Source organism: Wolffia australiana, chromosome 3 (genome assembly GCF_029677425.1).
Source record: "Wolffia australiana isolate 7733 chromosome 3, ASM2967742v1".
NCBI lineage: Eukaryota > Viridiplantae > Streptophyta > Magnoliopsida > Alismatales > Araceae > Wolffia > Wolffia australiana.
Window position 1 is genome coordinate 19,481,591 of NC_135837.1, and position 23,078 is coordinate 19,504,668.

At 41.6% G+C, this 23,078-nt stretch overlaps 1 long non-coding RNA gene across 1 annotated transcript; it reads left to right on the top strand.

Annotated features, from left to right (window-relative positions):
• Positions 1 to 6,306: 6,306 nt before the first annotated feature.
• Positions 6,307 to 7,051, top strand: LOC144700430 (uncharacterized). Its single transcript, XR_013580759.1, has 4 exons — positions 6,307 to 6,376; positions 6,496 to 6,621; positions 6,723 to 6,836; positions 6,925 to 7,051. It is a non-coding gene; the product is annotated as an uncharacterized LOC144700430 (long non-coding RNA).
• The last annotated feature ends 16,027 nt before the right edge of the window (positions 7,052 to 23,078 follow it).

Genomic DNA, 23,078 nt, shown 5'->3' on the forward strand with positions numbered 1-23,078 from the left:
CACTGAATTTGGTATTTATTTCTATCAATTACCACAGTTTTATTCATTTAAAGAGTTTAAAACAGGGTTTTTATCATATATTGCATCTTAATTAATCTTTCCAAGTGAACTCTGATTTTTTCCTGATTTTATCTTACGTTATAAATTTTATGTAAATTATGTAAGCTTGGAATAATTCTTTTTAAATGAAAATGGCAGGTTCAAAAATTAATATGAATGTCAATTAATGCGGGGATGGACTACTGAAATTTCTAGATTTTTATATAATTTCATTGGATTTTTTGGGAACTGATTCGAGGAAGAAATGAATTTTGAAATGGAAAAAAGCATATTTATAAGGAAAATAAGAGTTTTTAATCAATTTCCAAAGTCAAAGGGGGTTCTCTTAAAGTTGCGTTTCAGTTATGCCCTTAAAGTATCTCTCGGCCGTGATGGTAAGCAATCAAAATAACTGCAAGATTTTATTCAAATTAACCAGGATTTTTTCATGGTTTTTTTCAGGAAAAATGGAGGAGAGAGAAGCAAAAGGACATACACATAAATTTTTTTGGGCGACGCGGTTTGTGGGCACATATTTAATAAGGATATTTTCATGCAAATTCCACGAGATTCTCTCTCCAAGCAATAAGTTCACCTCCCATGCTGTGCATACAAAGCGTGTTCACAGAAATTTCGTGGTGATATGTGATTGGGTGTAACTTACAAAGGTACTGATTAGTGTTCACCCGTCCCGATGCCGGTACCGAATACCGGTATCGGGACAGATGCTGGACGGATTCCGGTACTGGAAACTTCCGGTACCGGTTTTTTCCGATATCCAGATACCGGATATCGGTATCGGATATCGGTTGCTACAGTGCCGATATCCGATACCGGTATCCGTCCGATGCCGTGATCCGCCTCCGCCTCAGGGGACAGATGACGGTATCGGATATCGGATGCGGATATCGGTTTTCGATATCCGCATCGAATTTCATAAACATTTCATATAAGTTAGTTCTTTTAAGAAATTTCATATGAGGTACGTATTTCGATTTTTTAAAGTTTTGAACCTTGTTTTCTGGGAACGGGGGGAGCGGGCATCGGCGAGCACTGGCGGGCAACGGCGGGCAACGGCGAGCAACGGCGGGCAAAGGCGGCAGAAGGCAACAGGGGTAAGTCGATGTTCTGCTGGCAAAATAGGACCATTGCTCTTCTGTTTCCGTCATTTTCAGCTCTCTCTCTATCTTTCCTCTCAGCTTCCTCTTTTTCTCTATCTTTTCTCTCCTGCTATCTTCGCCCCTCTCTCAATTTCCTATCTCTCTTAGTCCTCCCTCTCTCACTTTCATATCTCTATTTTACTTCTCCCTTTCTCAATTTCATAGCTCTATTTTTCTTCTCCCTCTCTCAATTTCATATCTCTATTTTTGTTCTCCCTCTCTCAATTTCATATCTCTGTCAATTTCCTATCTCTGTTTTTCTTCTCCCTCTCTCAATTTCATATCCCTATTTTACTTCTCCCTCCATCAATTTCATAACTCCATCATTGTTCTCCTCCGTTCTCTTTCCTATCTCTATTTTACTTCTCCTTGCTCTATTTCATAGTTCTCTTTTCTTCTCCCTCTCTCAATTTCCTATCTCTATTTTTTTTCTCCCTCTCTCAATTTCATATCTCTGTCAATTTCCTATCTCTATTTTTCTTCTCCCTCTCTCAATTTCATATCCCTATTTTACTTCTCCCTCTCTCAATTTCCTATCTCCATTTTACTTCTCCATCTCTCAAATTCATATCTCCATTTTACTTCTCCAGCTAGTAATTTCATTACTCCATTTCTCTTCTCCTCTCTCAATTTCATATCTCTATTTTACATCTTCCTCTTTCAATATCATATCACTATTTTTTCCCCATCTCTTAATTTCATAACTCTATTACTCCTCTCCTCTCTCAATTTCATATCTCTCTTAATCTCCTCCCTCTCTCAATTTCCTATCTCTAGTTTACTTCTCCCTCTCTCAATTTCATATCACCATTTTACTTCTCCATCTCTTAATTTCATAACTCTATTTCACTTCTCTCTCTATCAGTTTCATATCTCTATTTTACTTCTCCTCTCTCAATTTCATATCTCTATTTCTCTTCTCCTCTCTCAAATTCATATCTTGATTTAACTTCTCCATCTATTAATTTCATAACTACATTTTACTTCTCCATCTAGTAATTTCATAACTCCATTTCTCTTCTCCTCTCTGAATTTCATATCTCTATTTTACTTCTTCCTCTTTCAATATTATATCACTATTCTTTCCCCATCTCTTAATTTCATAACTCTATTACTCCTCTCCTCTCTCAATTTCATATCTCTATTTCTCTTCCCTCTCTCACTTTCATATCTCCATTTAACTTCTCCATCTACTAATTTCATAACTCCATTTTTGTTCTCCCTCCTCGATTTTATAACTCCATTTCTCCTCTCCTCTCTCAATTTCATATCTCTATTTTACTTCTTCCTCTTTCAAAATTTTGCATATATACATATATACATATTACATTAAAATTTTGCATGTTGTCAATATATAAATTAGTTAAAATAACCTTCATTCTAAATTATGAATTTTTATGAGTTGAACGCTATTTTTGCCAATTTTTGTGACATTGTTTTGGGGGAAAAGTGGGTTCTGTGATCCAAAGAGCATTTGTTTCATGAGTAGAGACACTAGTTTTTTATAAGGATTGTTTTTGTACTTTTCTCAAATTTTCAGCCACTTAGTTCAACCGAAAATTATTCAGTCATGCATAAATGATATTTTTGATTTGTTTGAGCTTTTAATAATATTTTATATAGTATACATGTCATTTTGCTGGGTGCCATGTTCAAGTTCAGTTTACAAACATTGGATTTAGTCCTATATTGCAGGCCAATTATGCGTTAATAAGTGCTTTTCTTTAGCTTTGTAGGACACAAGACAGGGAGTGAGAGAGCTTCTCAATTAGCATTTAAATCAAAATAAAAATGGCGTCCTTTTCCTGCATTAAATACAACCCGATTTTCAACACGTGGAATTATTAGGCTGGTAACGAACTTACTTACCTTATGCAATGAATGGCTTGACCAGCAGCAAGAAAAGTTGAGACTTAGCATGACCGCCACCTTTGATCAGGTATATTAATCTCTTACTCTATATCTCTGTCTATGTTTCTTGTAATTTAACGCCTGGATTTTTCACAGATAACACGAGGTCGTAAGAGTTTCATGAGAAAATGACCAATGGTGGAGATGGTTGCGAATGTATGTTGTTCATGAATCAATACACAGGAATCCTGAATGCGCTGGCAGCGGCTGTAGGACAGAGAAAAAAATAAAGGGGACACCTAGAAATCGTCAATTTTCAAACTTTGATATATTGAGATCCAGCAATTGGTTTGACCTGACATTTTCAGGGTAGTTTTGTCCCTTCGTCCTCTTTCCATTGGATTGTTAAAATTAGTTCAGAAAGGGTTTCGTTGGAGGCGAAGAACACTTGACTTCAATCTAGATTAATACATAAGCACTAGGACAACATTCTGTTATGTTCCTTATCACATTTATCATTTCAGGTTTGAAGATAAATTTAATATCTAGTAAATAGATCCATTTCCCCCAGTTTTGCCGCGTTATCAAACTACATCGCTACCTCTAACTTCTCTACATTGAATATTGACTGGATTGTTATAAAACTTAATGCTCTATACAGAATATCACGTCTTTGAAAGTAAAAAAATATTAGCCGATCTGGTTTTGATTTTGAATTAAGGATAGCCTCTCAAGTTATGAAAAACATACGAGTATATGTTTTAATCTTATATAGTTGTGGTCTGCAAATGGATTTTGACTTCATCTCAGACTACGGTGTGCAAACTATAATTCTGACCAATAGAAACATATGAAACAATCCTAGTATTCTGAAAATAACATAACAAAAGCATATAAGTAATTTGGCAGTTTTCCTTTTCTTCAAAAAGTTATAATCAAGACAAAGAGACAGTATTTACAAGTTTATACCCAGCTCCCTCCATATGGATCAACCCATTTTCTCATTATGTACATTCTATATTTTGCACAAGGGAATAAAAAGTTTAATAGTATCAGACTCAATTCTAACGACACGATCAAATTTGTGTTTAATCACACCATTTGTAGTCTTCTCATTAATTTTATAACCCTCCATGTCTTTCCAGATATAACCTTTTGGTGCACGAGGCCATTCATGTGCTGCTCTGTTTTAATATTTTCCTGTATTTCCAACGGCCGATAAACTGTTGTCAATAGCGTAAATGATCTTTTAGTCAACTGTGATTCTGTTTCATTAATTTAATTAAAAATAAATATAAGAAAGCTTTTGAAGTTCTTCGTTACGTTAAGAATATATGCTTATTGACTCGTTGAAAATTCCAAAGGTTAAAATTATATTTTTTCCATAACTCAAATTCTTTGAGCAATATATATATATATATATATATATAGGCGCGAATGGTCTAGATTTGATATAATGGACAGATCATTTCTTCGAATATACTGTCCAAACTGATGACTAGTATACTTTTTACAGATTATCTAAATCAGATCATGGCCAGTAACACAAATTAAAAAAAAAAAAACTTATAGTTACTTGAATCTTGGTCATCCATCCGCTATATAAACTTGGCTGAAAACGTCTTACAAATTCAAATAAAAACGGATAGCACCAAGTTTCGTCGTTTCGTATCCAAATTTTTATGACGAAGCTTAATACTGATAATCATTTAGATCATCGTCCTGTCCTACTATAACACCCTTTTAATGTGACTTGTTTGAATCAGACTCACAACAAAATTATATTAATTTATAATACAATAGGATGACAAAATATTTGCGTTTCATGCCAAATCGGACCCTTCACAAGGTATTCGAGATTTCTTGACGAGATATGTAAGGTGAATCGATAAAAATAACGGAAATCCACCGAGAAAATCCAGATAGCAGTCCACAAAAATTTTTGACTTAGTTGGCGTCAGGTATATCCGGCGAACTTGCAGGGCCAAGGGAAAATCGGATGGAATTCGAATAAATAAAACTAATTGAAATCGTGTCGTAATTTCAATTAGTGCCTCTTACGTACAACCCCCGAACTTGCAAGCCAATGGATCAAATGTCTTAACTGAGGAGAAAGTATGGTCGACTTTAGCGGGAATAGGTTATTCATTTTCGTAATACAAGTACCGGCTCCATGGGTAGATATAAGGAGACGGCCCCAATAATTTTAGTTTTATAACTCCTAATTTAACATTTCACTTAAATATATTATTTTGTGATTTCTAACTATTTACTCACCGCTTCATAGTCAGAATGCAACGATAAAAGCGAAATCGGTGGAGGCGGAAACAAATAATAAGAGGTTACCTCAACGCTAGAGTCGATATAATTTTCAACATCGCTCTCATAATCACTGGATGCCATATTTAAATATTACGAGCTAATCTCGTTACGTCGATGAATAGTCAATTAAAACGGTCATTCAAAATTTGACAAAACCATGCGAAAAATGATCCAACGGCGCTACGTAGCTGCCGGCCTTAAAACATTTGGCGGGCGCATAGTCTCCTGACTTATTCAAAACAAGAAATTGGGGACACTTGAGGAGGAGAGCGCGGCCTTTCCGTGCGTTAGTTACCGGAAACGGTTGAACTTAGGCTATAAATCTCCACATTGTCTCCCTTTTCCATGTCTTCAAGCAGTGCGCACTGATTCATCTTTTCTCAGTTTCCCCTCTGCGTATTCTTCCCCATCATTCATCACTTCCTCCTCCATTCTTTCCTTTGTTCATACCTGCGCCTGGTCGTGGGGAGAACTACAGCAAGAGCAAACCAAGAGAGACGACATCCATCTGCTTCCACGACTGCCATGGAGCAGGGCTTCACGCACGTGCGTTGCACAATCTTAATACCTTAGTTTCACATCTTTCTCATCGTCCTATGACGAACGAGGATAGTCGATCCGGCCGCGACCCATTTCCTCTTCAACTTTTAATTTCATCCAACACCCGTCCTCTTTAATTTCTCCCCTTCTTTTTGTTGTTTTCGTGTTTATTGACGTCCGAATGATATTTATTTCAGCCCGCAGGAAGACGACTGCACAATCTACGTGAGGGTGAGAAGCGGCGTGAGCGTGGATCTGAAGATCGATGTCGGGATTTCTGTCCAAGCTATACTCCAATGGGGTTTCTCGTCCTGGGTCTTCTTCTTTAACTTGGTTTTCTCGGTGGCTCTGTTTCCAGGAGTTCAAGTGTTGCACCGATTTTCCACCGCGGCAACGGCGGATCTGCGCACAGAAGCGCAGGGGTGTCCAGCCGCCGCCGAGCACAGAGGATAGCCCATGCCGATGTGAGGATCAGTCATTGCCGTCTCAAGAAAGATCTCTTCCGCCCGATAGCTGTCCAGACACGCGAGTAAACGATACATTTATCTAATAATGTTTCTTGGCTTGCATGTTTGGCATGCAGGAGATTATCCATGTCGAGGAAATCCCGGCATCTCTGCCGTCGACATACGTGGGTCAACGCCACAGTCGACGACGCCATCGCAACGAGCTTGCGGATGGCTCGAATGGTGACCGACCACACTCTCAGGCAAGAGACCCACGATGCGTATTTTTCTTCGCTTAGAATGGGTTCGTTCTCTCGTCCGCCGCGGTCAGGTCTTACCGCGTTCACGCGTGCTCTTGATCCAGGTGAAACGAGTAGCCGGCTCTGGGCGGACGGAAGAAGACATCCTGCGGCTTCTATGGTCAGTAAATTACTCGCCCGCCTGCGGAAAAGATGCGGACTCTTGCTCCGTTTGCTTGGTAAAAGAATAACCGTGCCGTTTCCTTTGCGTTCCTATCGTAACAATGTTTTTTCTTACAATGTGCGTGTCTCTCTCTGATTCTGCAGCAAGACTATAGGATCGGGGAAGAGGTGGCGACACTGCCGTGCATCCACAAGTTCCACACCAGTTGCATTGCGAGGTGGCTTACGCGAACCAATGCTTGTCCAATGTGCAAGAACGTGGCCCTGCCACCCCCCCGCTGAGATTCGTAAGCATGTACCAGATGACGCCTGGTGTAACGAAACAAATTGTGCAATGAAGTATACTTTTTTTGTGATACAGACATACCACTTTCCCGCAAAAACTTTGGCATGGAAGAGCTCCTTTGGGAACATGTCACGTCATTCTGCATCCGTAGATAAACCGAACACCCAAAGAACTTCTCGAGGCCATCCTTTCCCCTTCTTAGGTCATAGATCCCTAGGCAATCCCGTCCCTGGCCGGGATTTGTGCATATTGTTTCGGCCTCGTCTTGCAGTCATGAGGGCTAAAGAATATCCTTAGCGGGGATCCGTCATGTTTTCTTGCCGCTTCTTCTCTGTCAAAATAATATGTGCAATTTTAAAAAGATTAAATACTTATTCTCCGACTGACGGGTTCACTATTCCCGAGTCAGTTTGAGGAACTTTACGGTGTTCGCAGAGCCAAAAGGTCTCGGATCTGTTTATCTGATAATAGTGTCACTCGACCGCTGGTTTCTGTCGACCAGAGGTAACGCTGCTACTTATTCAACGAGTTTCTACAATTCTCGTCGGGGGAGAACCCCTGATTACTAGAGTACCCAGTTTTAATTCCGCAATACCGCATTGGCTTATTCTGAGAACGATAGTCTGCCGTTGTGAAATAAATCAACGGCCTGACTCAACCGTATTTAACAGACGTATAGGTAGCTTCAGGGTTTGTTACGGGATGGAATAAAATAAACCGGTTTACAGTTAGTTTTGACCGATTCTACCGTTGACGAGCGAGTTGCTCCCGGCATTACTGCATCTGAACTTTGGGAGCCATCTATTGCTACCTCCCTTTGACCGAGAACCGACTGACATCCTGTTGGCCAGCCCTCTCTGCACGTTGGATCTACTCGGCCAACCCTTGGGAAAGAACACCGCCTGATCCCAACCGAATCGCGCCACGCGCACTTTAGACCGGGGGTCTTAAACAAGCAGGAAACCCGGGAAATTTAAATTTGTACGGAAAAGGAAGAGATTATTCATGATATATCTATTTGTGTCCTGATAGCCATTAGTCTCCCAGACTATCGAACTACTTTTATTTCTCCATCTGTACTTCTTCCGTCCCATATTCCGACTTGACTTGCCTTTTGCCTTTCTAAGTCTTATTCTTTTAATAACCGCTCTTCCACTATTGTTTATCTGTTTTTTATTATATCTCTAAGATGCCAGTTCCCACGGCCAAGAGTTCACTCCTTTTTATACATTCCAAGAGAGATCCAAAACATAAACAGATTATATGATCCAGCTGAGACCAACTATTTCTTTTTAATAGACCTGATTTCTCTCCATCAATGGGATACCAGAACTGCAGAAGGGGGAATATGCATGTCGCCAATAGCTATGGCGCCATTCCTTCCCGGAGACGCCATCCCAGGATAACTGATGTTAGGTAAGTACACCTCTGTATGATCAGAACCTTGATTTTGAAGCTTGGGAAGATTCTTAAAAATACTTGCAATATCACTGAAGCAGTGCCCACAACAATTATGGGACGTTTTCTGAGGATCAGTAGGAGACACAGTATCAACCATGGATCCCTAATAGAATAGATAGCCAAAAGTATCATGATTCAACGAACACCTTTCGGCCAGTAGTTAGTGATAGCATTTTCTAGATCCCCTATAGTCAATTACTAGAAAGCATACTTGTATAATATTTATTATGCCGAATATTTAGAAGAAGTGAGATATCTCTGAGATTTTGCTCGAGCTCCTGACCCTTTTAGCTAAGAAAAATTCCGGAATGATGATATCATAAATAGGACAAGGTATAGATGTGGTTGTCTTTATCACGACGGCGATGGTCACAGCCGACGGAGGGCGTGTCGGCGCTGTGCGCGATGAGTGGATGCGCAGATCACGAGGTCGCGCGGGGGGCAGGGCGTGGACGCGCAGGCGTAGAGCCGCGGAGGGCGGGGGCAGGGGTGCCTGCTAGGCACACGCGTGGCACGAGAACGCGTGGTGCGCAGGGCGCGGGGAGCGGGTTCGCGGGGCGGCTTGTGCATGGCGGCAGCCAAATCTGAGGCGCGCCAGCGTGATGCGCACGGGCGTGGAACAGGAGCACAGTGGCGCGCCGGGTTGGTGATGGAGAACGAGACCGATCCATCAAAGACGGCGCCAAAGACCTCGCCGTCGCCGGTGACACCCGCCGCCGAGCCCAGGCAGATCGGCCGCCAAAGCAAGGGGCGGTTATCTAAATAGGTTTGATTTTCTCGAGCCATCATCATCGGATAGGCCCTTTTTCGGTTCGCTCTTTCCCTTCGAACCTCTCCCGTTGCTTCCGTTCGCTTTGAATTTTTGAACTATGTCTTCTTGGTCTTAAGTGGGGTCCTTCCTTAATAGGTCCCCCTCTTTCGGTCCTCCTTAGGGTCCACCACCCTCCCTACACAAGGGAAGGAGAGCGCCTAAGGGGAAGTCTTCTTTCAATTTTGGAAAATAAAAGAATCAAAAAAGGGAGGGAAAAAAGAGGGTGAGAGAGAGAAGGGCGAGCGGGCTGACTTGGCCGCCTGTCCCGCCCCACCACCTCCTGTTCGGCCCTTGCTGACGGAACCCTAGGCAGCAGCCGCCGCCGCGGGGTCCCAGATCGAGGGTTCCACCGCCCCGACCTCTAGGGCCGCCACCCGTCGCACGGGTTCGCAGCACGGAGCCGCGCCTGTCGCGCGGGGACGCCGCCCATTGCACGGGGCCGCCGTCCACCGCGCTGGGCTGCTGACCGCCGCGCGGGGCTGCTGTCCGCTGCACGGGGCTGCCTCACACCGCAGGGGTCCGCTGCCCGCCCAATGGGGCCGCTGCCCGTCGCGCGGGGGTGGCTGCGCGCCGCACGCTGCCACCATCCGCCGCACGGCACCGCTGCCCGCCGCACGTCACCGTCCTCGGTCACCGCACGGCAGTGTCCTCGGCCGCCGTACGCTTCTGCCCTCGGCCGCCGCATGCCGCCGCTCGACTCCGCATGCCACCGCTTATCGCCCGCCGCTTGCTGCCGCTCTGCCGCGACGCTGCTACCCAGACGAGCAACGCCGGTCGCACTTCGTAGCTCCTTCAACCCACGCATTGGTACTCCGCATCTACAGGCATACGACTCCAGGCGATGTCGACAAGAGTTACTCGCCCGCTAGCCCGCCTGTTAATTACCTTTGTCGTATGCCATTCGCATTGCACTCAACCGCGCTCGGGTTAGGGTAGGCAAGAGTAAATGGACACAAGAGCGTTCGACGAGCGTCTTCCCTAGGTACGGACCGAGTGCGTCCATTACGTGAGAGCGCCGACGAATTTTTAATCCATGAGATGCCGTAGACTCCTTTCGTCGCGCCGACGAGGGTCAGGAGGTCACCGTCGTTGTCATCGGTCGCCCGCCTTGGGCATGGGGTTCGAGAACCCCACGAGTGGGGCTTGCATGTACTATCATCTAGCGTTTCATCCCATCACTTGGTCGCATCTCGCTAGGTCCACACCGACGGACGACGTCCACGTTAGCACTCAGTACCCGAACCTCGCCTTAGTACCGACCGGATGATGACACCGGCGGCATCCTTCATCAGTTCGGCAATGGCGTTGGTGATAGCGTGGATGGCGCCAAAGCTCGCAGTGGCCACGACGGCAGCGCCATCAGAGACAGCTTCAAGAGCAGGCCAAGGAAAGGGTTCTTCGTGCTTGAACAAAAATGATCAAGAACTCACATTCTCGATGTAGGCTCCAAGCAACAGCTACAGGGGTGCAGTGACGATGATTCCTCCATGGAATCTTGACGTGGGCAGGATGTCATGGCAGGCGATTCCCACGATCTACGCTACACTTGAAAACAATAAAAGATAACTCCCTAAGGGAGGAGGCGGGAGCCCAATCGAAGATGAACTTTTACTTTTTTAATTAAGCTCCAAGGATTCCTTTGGGCATGCAATCCCTTTATATAGGAGAGGGGGGATGCCCAAGTGGGGCTGAAATAGGGGACAACCGTCTCGTGATGTGGTTTCCTGTGAAACAACAAGAGAACGTGAAAGAAAATGACTACGGACGAGCGCAAACACGGTAGCCCAATTCGAGTTGTTCAAAAAAATAGGAATACAATAACATAAATGAATAGCTCACATTCATCGCCGACGTGGAGTACTTGAGAGAGGGTCGTGGACGTTGGGTCGAGCTGCGCGATGAGGTCTGTTGGCGCCCTTGGCTTAGTCAGCGCGATGGTCCCCCAGCTATAGCTATAAAATATTGGAAAATTTGACATCACAGTGGTTACATAAATCTTCAACTAGTGAATATTTCAAATTAAATAATCCATATTTGCAGGTTGACTGTGTTGTCTCCACTACCTCTTTAGCCGTAGTTTATAGGGGCATCTACGAGGCTCGATGTGCTCTTTGCTGCTATTCAGTTTTGTGTACCGGTGTTTACTACCAAGAGCCTAGCTTCACAACTGTTCTCCCCGATAACACACTGAATTTGGTATTTATTTCTATCAATTACCACAGTTTTATTCATTTAAAGAGTTTAAAAAAGTGTTTTTATCATATATTGCATCTTAATTAATCTTTCCAAGTGAACTCTGATTTTTTCCTGATTTTATCTTACTTTATGAATTTTATGGAAATTATGTAAGCTGGGAATAATTATTTTTAAATGAAAATGGCAGGTTCAAAAATTAATATAAATGTCAATTAATGCGGGGATGGACTACTGAAATTTCTAGATTTTTATATAATTTCATTGGATTTTTTGGGAACTGATTCGAGGATGAAATGAATTTTGAAATGGAAAAAAGCATATTTATAAGGAAAATAAGAGTTTTTAGTCAATTTCCAAAGTCAAAGGGGGTTCTCTTAAAGTTGCGTTTAAGTTATGCCCTTAAAGTATCTCTCGGCCGTAATGGTAAGCAATCAAAATAACTGCAAGATTTTATTCAAATTAACCAGGATTTTTTCATGGTTTTTTTCAGGAAAAATGGAGGAGAGAGAAGCAAAAAGGACATACACATAAATTTTTTTTGGGCGGCATCGGTTTGTGCGCACATATTTAATAAGGATATTTTCCGCAAAATTTCACGAGATTCTCTCTCCAAGCAATAAGTTCACCTCCCATGCTGTGCATACAAAGCGTGTTCACGGGAAGTGGCGTGGTGATATGTGATTGGGTGTAAGTTACAAGGTGCTGATGTACGTGTAAATCACTATATATTGTATCTACTTTTATTATTTTTCTTTATTTTGATTTAATGACACGGGTACGTGGCACTACGAGAATGAACCGCCATTGTATGTTCAAATGCGTCGACCAATCAGAGAACAACACGGCATCGCGCGTAGAAGAAAAGTCGAATCAAATAAATGAAAATTAATCCAACGACTTAGATTGGTCGATTTTCATTTATTAATAATTTTTTATCCTGAATTCGCTTTTCTCAATCTCCTCTATCTGTACTGTTGGATCATTTAGATCAAGCCTACATTGATGGATAAAAGTTAATTACCAACCAAGCACCATGACTTTAAGGGCTAGAAATGGCTGATCAAGGCATGTTGCAAAATCATGCCTGAAAACTTCTCTCTCTCTCTCTTTATATCTATCTATCTATCTATCCACCTCTCTCTCTCTCTCTCTCTCTCTTGTATTCTCCCTCCTGGCTCTTTGTCACCTCTATCACATGTTGCTCTTCCCTTACAACGATAACAACTTCTCTGAGCTCTCTGAAGTGATGACCTTTTGGTTTCCCCCTATGTTTGTTCATCTTTCAACATTATTCCATCTCCCTCTCATTGTCCCTCCAGATTGTCTGACAATCACATGATCTCATTTGAATTGATGTGGGGTGTTATCATACAATACATATGGTTGATCATACACCCTTTAATTTAGAGACACTAAGGATAGACAATGAGTTCTCTTTAGGGATTTAATTCACTAATTTGATTACCATAAATCCCAAATAGTATTATACCTATTTGTCTATCATGCTGATTCATGTTACGCACCTGTAATTGGTCTTAAGACCTAAAACACTAAAGATATATTATGGATATAATATTATCTTTGGAGTGTGACTCACGAATTCTTAATCATCACATTCAAATTACTCTTAGCTTGGATAGAGCAAGAAATCCACAAACATGATTAGAAGGTCAAGATGGGATCGTTTCGTCTGCTAAGATGCATATTTAGTACTTTAATACATGTGTATTTGCATTAATCACTAATATTTGCATGTTATCAAGCATAAAATGATTAAATCTTTTTTAGAATGATTGAATATTCTACATTTATGTGTATTTTTTGGGAATTTTGTTACTATAGATTCTAAAAGAATATAATTTTTGAGACAAAATATGATTTTTATGGAGTTTTTGACATTAAATTTGGAAAATATGATTTTTCTAAGTCAAAATATACATTTATATGTTTTTTTGAGATTTTATTTTCATTGATATGAATTTTTAATTATATTTTTCGCCCTTTCATTCCTGTCGCCACGTGTAGTTGTTAGATTCATCGAACAATAGTGAATCATAGTGAATGTTGATGATTGGCGACAACCAATCATTAGCCTGGCAATCATCGCTTCATGATTTTTGAAGAGATGATTTGTGAATGTTGATGATTGGCACAAAATGTTTTAGTTTTCTTGGCACAGGATGACGTGGCCCAATCAAAAAATGGTTTTTTTGCAATCAATGACACGTGGACAAGGCACAAAAAGACAAAATCTCACTTTTGACTTCCTTTTCTTTGAAATGGTGCAACCAATGTGGCACGCTTGTGTCCATTGATTTTAAAAAAGAGAAGAAAGAGAGCGACGTGGGACACGCTGAAACGCCCGCACGTCATCCATGAAGAGGAGTCCCTTTAATGTTTTTCTTTGTTTTTTCGCCCTCTTTTCAGGTACACGTGACCTCCAAAAAGAGCACACGCAGAAGACAAAGAGCGCATAATCTTGAGCAATTTGACTTCTAATGGAAACAGAAAATGATGACGCTGACAAGGAGAGAAAAGGAAATCACGGGCTAGGATTCGCTCAACTTCAAACTGCCATAACGTTTGATCTACATCTCCAATTGAGCTAAAATTTTCAGCATTGCTTCATCTTCCCCTCCTCTTTCCATCCATACCTCTGATCTATAAATAGAGGGCTGGATTTGATGTAACATGACAGTCAGAATCGATAGTTCGTGTTATGTCCGAAGGGAAAACTCTTATGCGATGTTAAAGACGTGGAATAATGTATATGATTTCAGTAACATAAAGACGAGAAGTATGTTATTCATCGGATGAACCAAGACACATCTCAATTGGATGACACGTGACAGGTTTTGACATGGACAGACTCGCAATGATCCACATAATCAGGTTGAAGAGATCAATGTGGTGGGGGACGTTCTTCGCCTAATAATGTCCACACCGACGATGTGAGCAAGCTAATCCGATACCATTAAAGAAAATTCCCTATTATAGAGACCGTGGCTAGACCAAAAAATTGCTTTTAAATTCTCTCGCGGCAGAGGAGCAATATAAAACTGGCATTGATAGAGATAACCACGGCCGACACTGTAGAAAATGTCGAAGTAAGAGATAGTGAGCTGGGGCTTAGAACTTGGGCTGGCCGCAGCCAGGACCGTCTGAGAGAGATGTGAACTCGTAGACTGACTGCGAGTCAAATTTAGGAATTCCAAGCGGATGCAACTGTGAGGGCTTCGGAGACAGGAGAAGATTGAACAGTTGTGGATGCAGCAATAACGCGCAGGGAGTAGCGTTAACCACATGGGGTACTAGAAAGCCATTGAGATCACAATGATCTAAAATCCCAAACAGTGGTATGAGCTTGGGTCAAGGACGCACTAGGGTCAAGCAGTAATTATTGAGTCATGAATAACCGAGATGGCATACCACACTCACACGGGTAAACAAAGATAGCTCACTATGTCTATAGGGGTGACCGCTGTTGGAGTCCTTTAACGGCCATTCCTATCTACTGCATGATTCACCATGTTGCGGAATCGTCCGTGTAGGTAGAGAGATGATGGCTGTCACCGGTCGTGAGATTCAACATAAGCCCAATAATCAACTAATATTTCACAAAAAAGAAGAACCGCGCTGGGTAATCACTGAAGCTTCGATTGGCCAGCCATCGATTGCAGGAGAACCCATGATTGCTGTGGATGTTTTCATGGTAGACCTCTCGACCCTTAGAGTATATCAATCCATGAACTAAAAGTCGCGAGTGAATTCGAGTAGTCGCGAGTGAATTCGAGAATACACAAATCAACCCGGCAAAAGATTCCAACAATGCATGTCCATAGGAGATTGCTCGACGTTCTGATCACTATGAGGGGAATGAATGAAGATCGATCAATAGTTTTGTAAATGGCAAACGACCCACTCTATTTCTTCTCCGGCAACGATCACTGATTCTCCTTCTATGAAAACCTACTTCTTCCAAAGTTCAGCTGCACTTGATAACTCACTCAAAAGGAAAACACAGATCTGGTTCTTTCAAATTCAGCAAGCGTGCTTCCACGCCCACCACTTCCCTTCTTATAGCGAGGAAGTGGCAGTTGTGGGTGGCTAATTGGGCCCCCTTTTAAAGGGAAAGCCTACTGGGCTTCCCCTTAAAAGGGCTCTTTAGGGGGAGAAGAAGTCCAACATGAATTCCCCACCCTAAAAATGGCACTAATCATAACTAAAATAAAAACGCACGCAGGAGGCTCGTACTCACGCAGGAAGGGCCTCCCGATAATCTAGAGACAACAAAAAAATAAAATTACATAAAGACACACGCCACGAAGTGAGATGATGATGCCACTTCTCAAACCTGATAATTGAACTGTAGATTCTTCACGTCGGCTCGGGTTCCGTGACGTGGCTGGCAACGGGTCGGGGCATGATCAACGAGATGGTCCTCCTTTAGGATCATTGTGAAATTCATCTTGAACTTGCTTCCTACTTGTGTGGGCTGATTGAAAGAAAGTGAATTTTGAGATCCATCAAGTGGTGTCTTGGGTGTGTGGGAAGAAGCATTAGAGAAGAGGGGAGCTTATTGGCACTCGTAAATCACCGCGATCTTGGTGAAACGTAAGGATCTAAGGTAAGTGCCCTCAGCTTATGTTGTTTCTCTCCCGACATCATCATTATCATAATTAGAGTTTGTTATCATCTTTTCATTTCTCATTTTGCCTACTTACGTCCCCATTATCTCATCTCTATCTTTGCCATAATACCGCTCGTGCATTCAATCACTATTGTATCTGTCGTGCTCTCTATTTATTCTTGTAACATTTCGCCCAACTCTACTTATATTTCCTCGATATCACTATCTCGCCTACTCTATTCTCGTATCTGTATGTTCTCGTATCGCTAATCACTATTGTAAGAAAATTAAATCCTTAATCATCGTTCCTTATGGAGATGATCCGTACTCATCACTTACTAAATATTCTTAAGTAATTATGGTTAAATATATTTTTATTGAATAATCTCAATTACCAACGACTAATTAAAACCCCTAAATTTGAGATTATCATCGCCCTTCATACCAGAGGAGGTTAACATGAGGAATAAAATATTGAATTCCATGTTTAGGGTCATGAAGAGAATGTAAAGAGGTTCTCCAATGCTCTTAATTTTCAACCAATAATAACTAAAATGAAAATTAGAGTTTGGTGATTAACAATATTACAGGTACTTTAATATTTTCACATGTATCTTTGAGGGCATGAGATGTTTGTCATATTCCTTTGGATCTTCTAGGGCATGAGAGGTTTGATATACTCCTTTGGATCTTCTAGGCATGAGGTGTAGCTTGGCACCCTACAGACTAGAGACTCGACCTATCGATTGGGCTGAATTTATATGTTATTTTCTAACTCATATGATACAAAGAAAATTAATTATGTCAGCTTAATAATGTATATTGTTCCATTGAAGCTATTTACTAGAATAATAAAGGTGCCTAGAGGGTCCCCTGGACAAGGTTTCAGGGTGGTGGCATATATATTCTAAATTTAGGGACTCTAATTAATTGTTCCTATGAACAAGGACTTTTGTTAAATTCTCCCACATACTTTCTGAAAATTTGACCATACAGTATAAATATAAGGGGAAACCTCACTTCATACCCATACAAGTCGATTTGAGAGTCCCCCCTATTTCTCTTCTTCTTCATTGAGTTTTGCTCCAAGTGGGGACTGTACGAAGAGAAAATCAGAAGACAAAAAGAGGAGATCTAGTGATCTAAAGATTGCATGGGTACATCTAGGGTCTGGAGATCTGAAAAACTTGAATATGCTCACTTGAAGAACTAAGAAATTTTGGATTTGATTTGTGCAAAGCTGATGTTTATGGTTTTTCTATGTTATTGATTTTTAGAGCCATTTTTATTTGATATTCTACTATGCAGTAGAGTTTGGATTGTGTCAATGAAGCCCAAAATTCCTAAAAATATGTTGGAATAAAATGTAATTATTCCATGTTTGAAAACAATACTATGCATCAAATCAAAATATTTCGAAGAGGAAAGAGCTAAGATGTTGAAATTGCTCAACCCAACTAAAAGAGTGTTGCTGATGGAGGGACACTTGGACCCCCACCCACCATATTTACATACTTGGGATTACCATGAACAAGGTTGATCATGCATGGAAGATCTATTCATGAGTGAGTTGAAATTCACTAACCCATATCTTGCCCCATTTATGTTGCATGTTTTCCACTTAGTCATACAACAAGGCTTAAAGTGGTTTGGAAATATCTGTTACACACTTAAATTGACTTTCTCAAGTCGTTTATTTAATTTTTGATCTGATAAATATCTGTTACACACTTTAATTTGTTTATAGGGTCTATAAGATCAAATGATGAAGATTGAGATGAAAGTAACAATGCCATGAATAACATGCACCTTTGATTTAAAATTGTTGTAAGGCTTCAAAAGCTTCTCAGTGCAGTTGGAGCTTCACAACAAAAGGTTCATCACTATCATAATTTACAATATGATTCCCCACTAAGCAGAACTACACGTGATATGATTGATGTACCTGGGAGAAGAGAAAAATATTAAAGCAAATGGAGATTATCAGATTGGAATCTCTTGATATTACAATATGATTATGATTATGGCATGAAAATATCAATTCGCCATTGAAGAAGTCCCCACTTATCAGAGTGATTATCAGATCACGAATAAAATGAATCATTATATCATGAATAAAACTTGGAATCTCTTGAAAATATCTTCAAAAGAACTCATATCTTGTGCGAGGTCACTAAAAATGTTTAGACAATTTTGCACGCCTGGCGATCAGGAGACGCCCGATTCAAATACCCCGGTTAAAGCACATTTGTGATCATTGAGTTTCGGTTTTATTCTGTTTGTGTGTTCATCTATCATGTTTGTACTGTTAGTTGTCACGTCATTCACGTCATATTTGCGTCTTGGGTCATTGTTTTGTCTCTCACGTCATCGTCAGTTTTGTGTCTTTTCTGGCCCTTTGCATTTTCATATTTGGGTCTTTGATTTTATAAGGCGGTCCTATGTACATGGACCCCCTCTTCCTTCCCTAGGGCCCATCTTGACCTCCCTATATAAGGGAAGAAGATGTGCCCTAGGAAGGCAGACCAGATCATTTTGTGTTGAAGGATTTTTTTGTTCAGAATTTGGTCTTGCTAAGGAGGAAGAAAAGGAGATCAAGGAAGAAGGAGATAAAAGAGGAGAAGAGGGGAGGCAGTTAGGGAAGAGGGTAGTGAGGGCTTCCTGAGGGTCAAGGATTGTTCTCCCCCTTGGGTATTTTGCATCGCCAACCATTCTGAAGTCCACCCTCCCAAGTTGGCTGTGCATGAAGCAATTTGCACCATCAGCTATGGGTGGGAAGAATTTCCCACCACTATCAAAGGGATCACGTTGGGAGGGGTGCAATAATGCGTGGCTTGTGAACGTTAGTCCATCACTTGGACACTGTGTGGTACACTCCTCTTGAGCCCGCCCTATCCTCAAGTTCGGGGTCTGCGCGCAAAATTGCGGATAAAATTGCGGGTTGATGTAACATGAGGAGCACTGGGATCCGACGGCATGTGTTACAAGACAGGACAGGTGGAAGATGAATGAAATGAGAAGTTGATGCAATGTATCAAGAAAGCCAAATAAGAAGAGTATCGCCAATTGCTGACTAGGAAAGACGATCGACTAAAGGTTCGAGAGTGGACCATTAACTGTCAGACTCCCATTGACTTGATAGGATCGACTAGTGCACGGACCTGTATTGATAGGTGAGGGACACAACGTGTCCAGAGGCATCCACGACCTCTATTGATAGGTGACCTAACGGTTATCACAAAAAACCCTACCTCTCGACGCAAGGTGGCTAATCCTAACTAATCATCGGTAAAATACGGACAACGGAGCAAGAAGCGGAAGGCGGCACTGAAAGAAGTACTAATACTGCTAAAGAAGGGAGCCATCTCACAGAAGGTAGCGATAGTCGTTGGTAGACGACAAGCGTGGAAGTAATACCACACGTTTGAAGTGAGTGGAGCGCACGGAGCACGTGGAGCAGCACGCGGGAGTTGTAAGCACAAGGAGCGAGTGTGCGCGCATGCAGGCGCAGAGCACACAAAGTGCCCACGGTCGCGCGGAATGCGTGGAGGGCATGACATGCGCCCAAAGCGTGCAGGGGACTACGATTGGACAACTACGGTGACAGTTGCAGTCGACGGAGGGTGTGGTGGCGCTGTTCAAGGCGCGGGGTGCGCAGGTGCGGGGGCGGGGCTTCCCGAGGCACGAAGGGGCTCTCGTGCACACTAGGCATGCAGTGCGTGTGGGGGCGCGACAAGCGTATGGGCGCGCAGGGCGTGGGGGCACGGCTTATGCGTGGCGGTAGGCAAATCCAGGGCATGCCAGCGTGGGTGCGCACGGGCGCGACGTAGGAGCACACTGGCGCAGTGGGCTTGGCGATGGCGGCAGTATTGGTGTGGGAGGTAGAGGTGGCGGAAGACACGGCATCAACGACGACAATGACAGCTACCAGAACGGCCCAAGAAAAGGGTTCTTGATACTTCTTGAATAAGAAATGATCAAGAGCTCAAATTCTCAATGTAGGCTCCAAGCAACAGCTACAGGGGTGTAGCGACGACGATTCCTCCATGGAATCTTGACGTGGGCAGGATGTCGTGGCAGGCGATTCCCACGATCTACGCTACACTTGAAAACAATAAAAGATAACTCCCTAAGGGAGGAGGCAGGAGCCCAATCGAAGATGAACTTTTACTTTTTTAAATTAAGCTCCAAGGATTCCGTTGGGCACGCAATCGCTTTACATAGGGAAGGGAGGATGCCCAACTGAGGCCAAGATAGGGGAAAACCGTCTCTTGATGTGGTTGCCCTTGAAACATCAAAGCAACGTGAAAGAAAATGACTACGGACGAGCCCAAACATGGTAGCCCAATTCGAGTTGTTCAAAAAATAGGAATACAATAACAGAAATGAATAGCTCACATTCATTGCCGACGTGGAGTACTTGAGAGAGGGTCGTGGACGTTGGGTCGAGCTGCGCGATGAGGTCTGTTGGCGTTCCGTGGCTTAGTCAGCGCGATGGTCCCCCAGCTATAGCTATAAAATATTGGAAAATTTGACATCACAGTGGTTATATAAATGTTCAACTAGAGAATATTTCAAATTAAATAATCCATATTTGCAGGTTGATTGTGTTGTCTCCACTACCTCTTTAGCCATAGTTTATAGGGGCATCTACGAGGCTCGACGTGCTCTTTGCTGCTATTCAATTTTGTGTACCGGTGTTTACTACCAAAAGCCTAGCTACACAACTGTTCTCCCCGATAACACACTGAATTTGGGACCCGCAAACTTTGAGAAACAAACGGTTTGTTTTCTTAAAATAGGCTGCGACTACTGGGATTTGAACCCTGGTCGCAGCCCTAGGATATGAAGCTCTCAACCACTGTGTTATGGTCCTTTTGTTGAATGTGAATGTAGTTCGACCATATTAATTCCAGAAAAGCGGATGGTTTATTTATGCGAAATAATTAGAAATAATTATTTTAGGCACGAAATAAATTTCCAAAAATTCTGGAAAATTATATTATTGATTTCTTGACACGAAAAAATTTAAATGTTAAATTTTAATGTTAAATAAATCAAAATATAAATTGGAAATGTTGATTTCCCTTTATTTAAGATGAATAATATAAATGTTAAATTATTTAATGTCAAATAAATTCCATAAAAAGCAAGAATAATATGTATTTGATTTTATTCATCAAAATTCCATAACTTAGGAAATACATATATATTTGGAATATTTGAATGAAATAATTTAAGAGTTAAATTATTAAATTCAACAAAATTCCTATAACCATTTTAAATTGTTTAAATGGTTGTTTCTTGATTTTTTTTCATGAATGTCATGAGTTTAAATTTAGAAATTATTTAATATGATTAAATATTGCTTTAATTTAATGTGATTAAATTTGGCTTTAATTTAATGTGATTAAATTTTGCTTTAATTTAATGTGATTAAATTTGGCTTTAATATTGCATTTATTTATTTGATTTATTTGCAATATTATATTATGGAATGTTGGATGGAATGAGATACTAGAAAAACTCTAGGTGGGCCTAATGTAGGATCCCTAAGTTTTGGTTATCTGATATAGAGTGATATTGGGATTAAAATTTTGACTATGATTGGTGGTCAAGATACATTCATGTCCTACATGACCCATATGGATTATTCATATGTGCTAGATGAAGACCTGTGATATGAGATGTCACATTGTGCTCCTCGTGATAGCTGAGACCAAACCTAAAATCCCTCAAAATTAAACTCTAAGTCGTAACGCGAAAGTGACGAACTTGAGCGTGGTCCTCCGTCGTTATAGCCTTAGGATCCAAGTCCCTTCTAAGCTAGGTTGGTGGAGCATACTCCAGGCCTACTTCTTCGGGAGGAGGAACTAAGAGCTAGTGTATGACACAAGGTCGAGATAGAGGAACCGTGTAGTTTGGTGGAGCATACTCCAGGATTACTCGCAAATCTATTTTCGACAAGTATCGACGGTATTGCTCAAACCAAACTCAGTGGTTGGTGGAGCATACTCCAGGCCACATGAGCGTTGGGGACCGAAATATGATTGGATATTGCAAAGAGTTGCAAGTCCCATGAGATGGGTGTTCAAAAATGTGTATTATGATTGGTGGAGCATACTCCAGGTCAGACATATGTATTGAAATTCGATCCCCACTAGGAGATAGTCGGTTTCTCCGCCTGCACACTTGAGGGTTTTATGGATTGATAAATTTTAGTGGGAGTCCTTTATTAATGAATAGAACATCTGCTAAAACCTTCCAGGTCCTTCATTGACCTAATCTCCGATAAACACTGTCGTCAAGTAGCCCATTAGATTGCATGTCTGCTGCAACTCGTTCACAAGTCGATACTTATGATCTGCTCATGGACTTGATAAAAGTCTTCAAGTCCAAAATGTTAGTTTATGTCCTTATAAACAATGACGATGACGGTGAAGGGATACGAGTAAAAGGATGAAGTGAAAAGTTCACTATGACATGGTTCAATGTTAACACACCGTCAATGAGCTGTTAGTTATTGATGTAGTGTGAATACAAAGAACCTAAGGCCATATGATACTATATGATAGTTATTTGGATGTGCAATCCAAAAGTCAATTCAAGGCTCACATGGTTGAGGATCTTCTGAATATGAGGATATGCTGAAGATGATTGAAATGGCAAGAGACAGACATCTACTAGGAGAATGGTTCTCTGTTCAGTTTATTGTTGATCTCGTCATTCAATTCCTACATGACTCGAACTTAACTTGCTTAAGAATGTCAAAGGTGAACCTTTAGAAGGTAACATCCCGAGACACCTTATTTGGTATGACCAATTGGAAGGTGTTCCGTGTTCTTTGAGAAGGACAAAGGAACAAAGCATGTTAAGGTGTCCCAGTCACACAAGGATATAAGCAACAATAAATA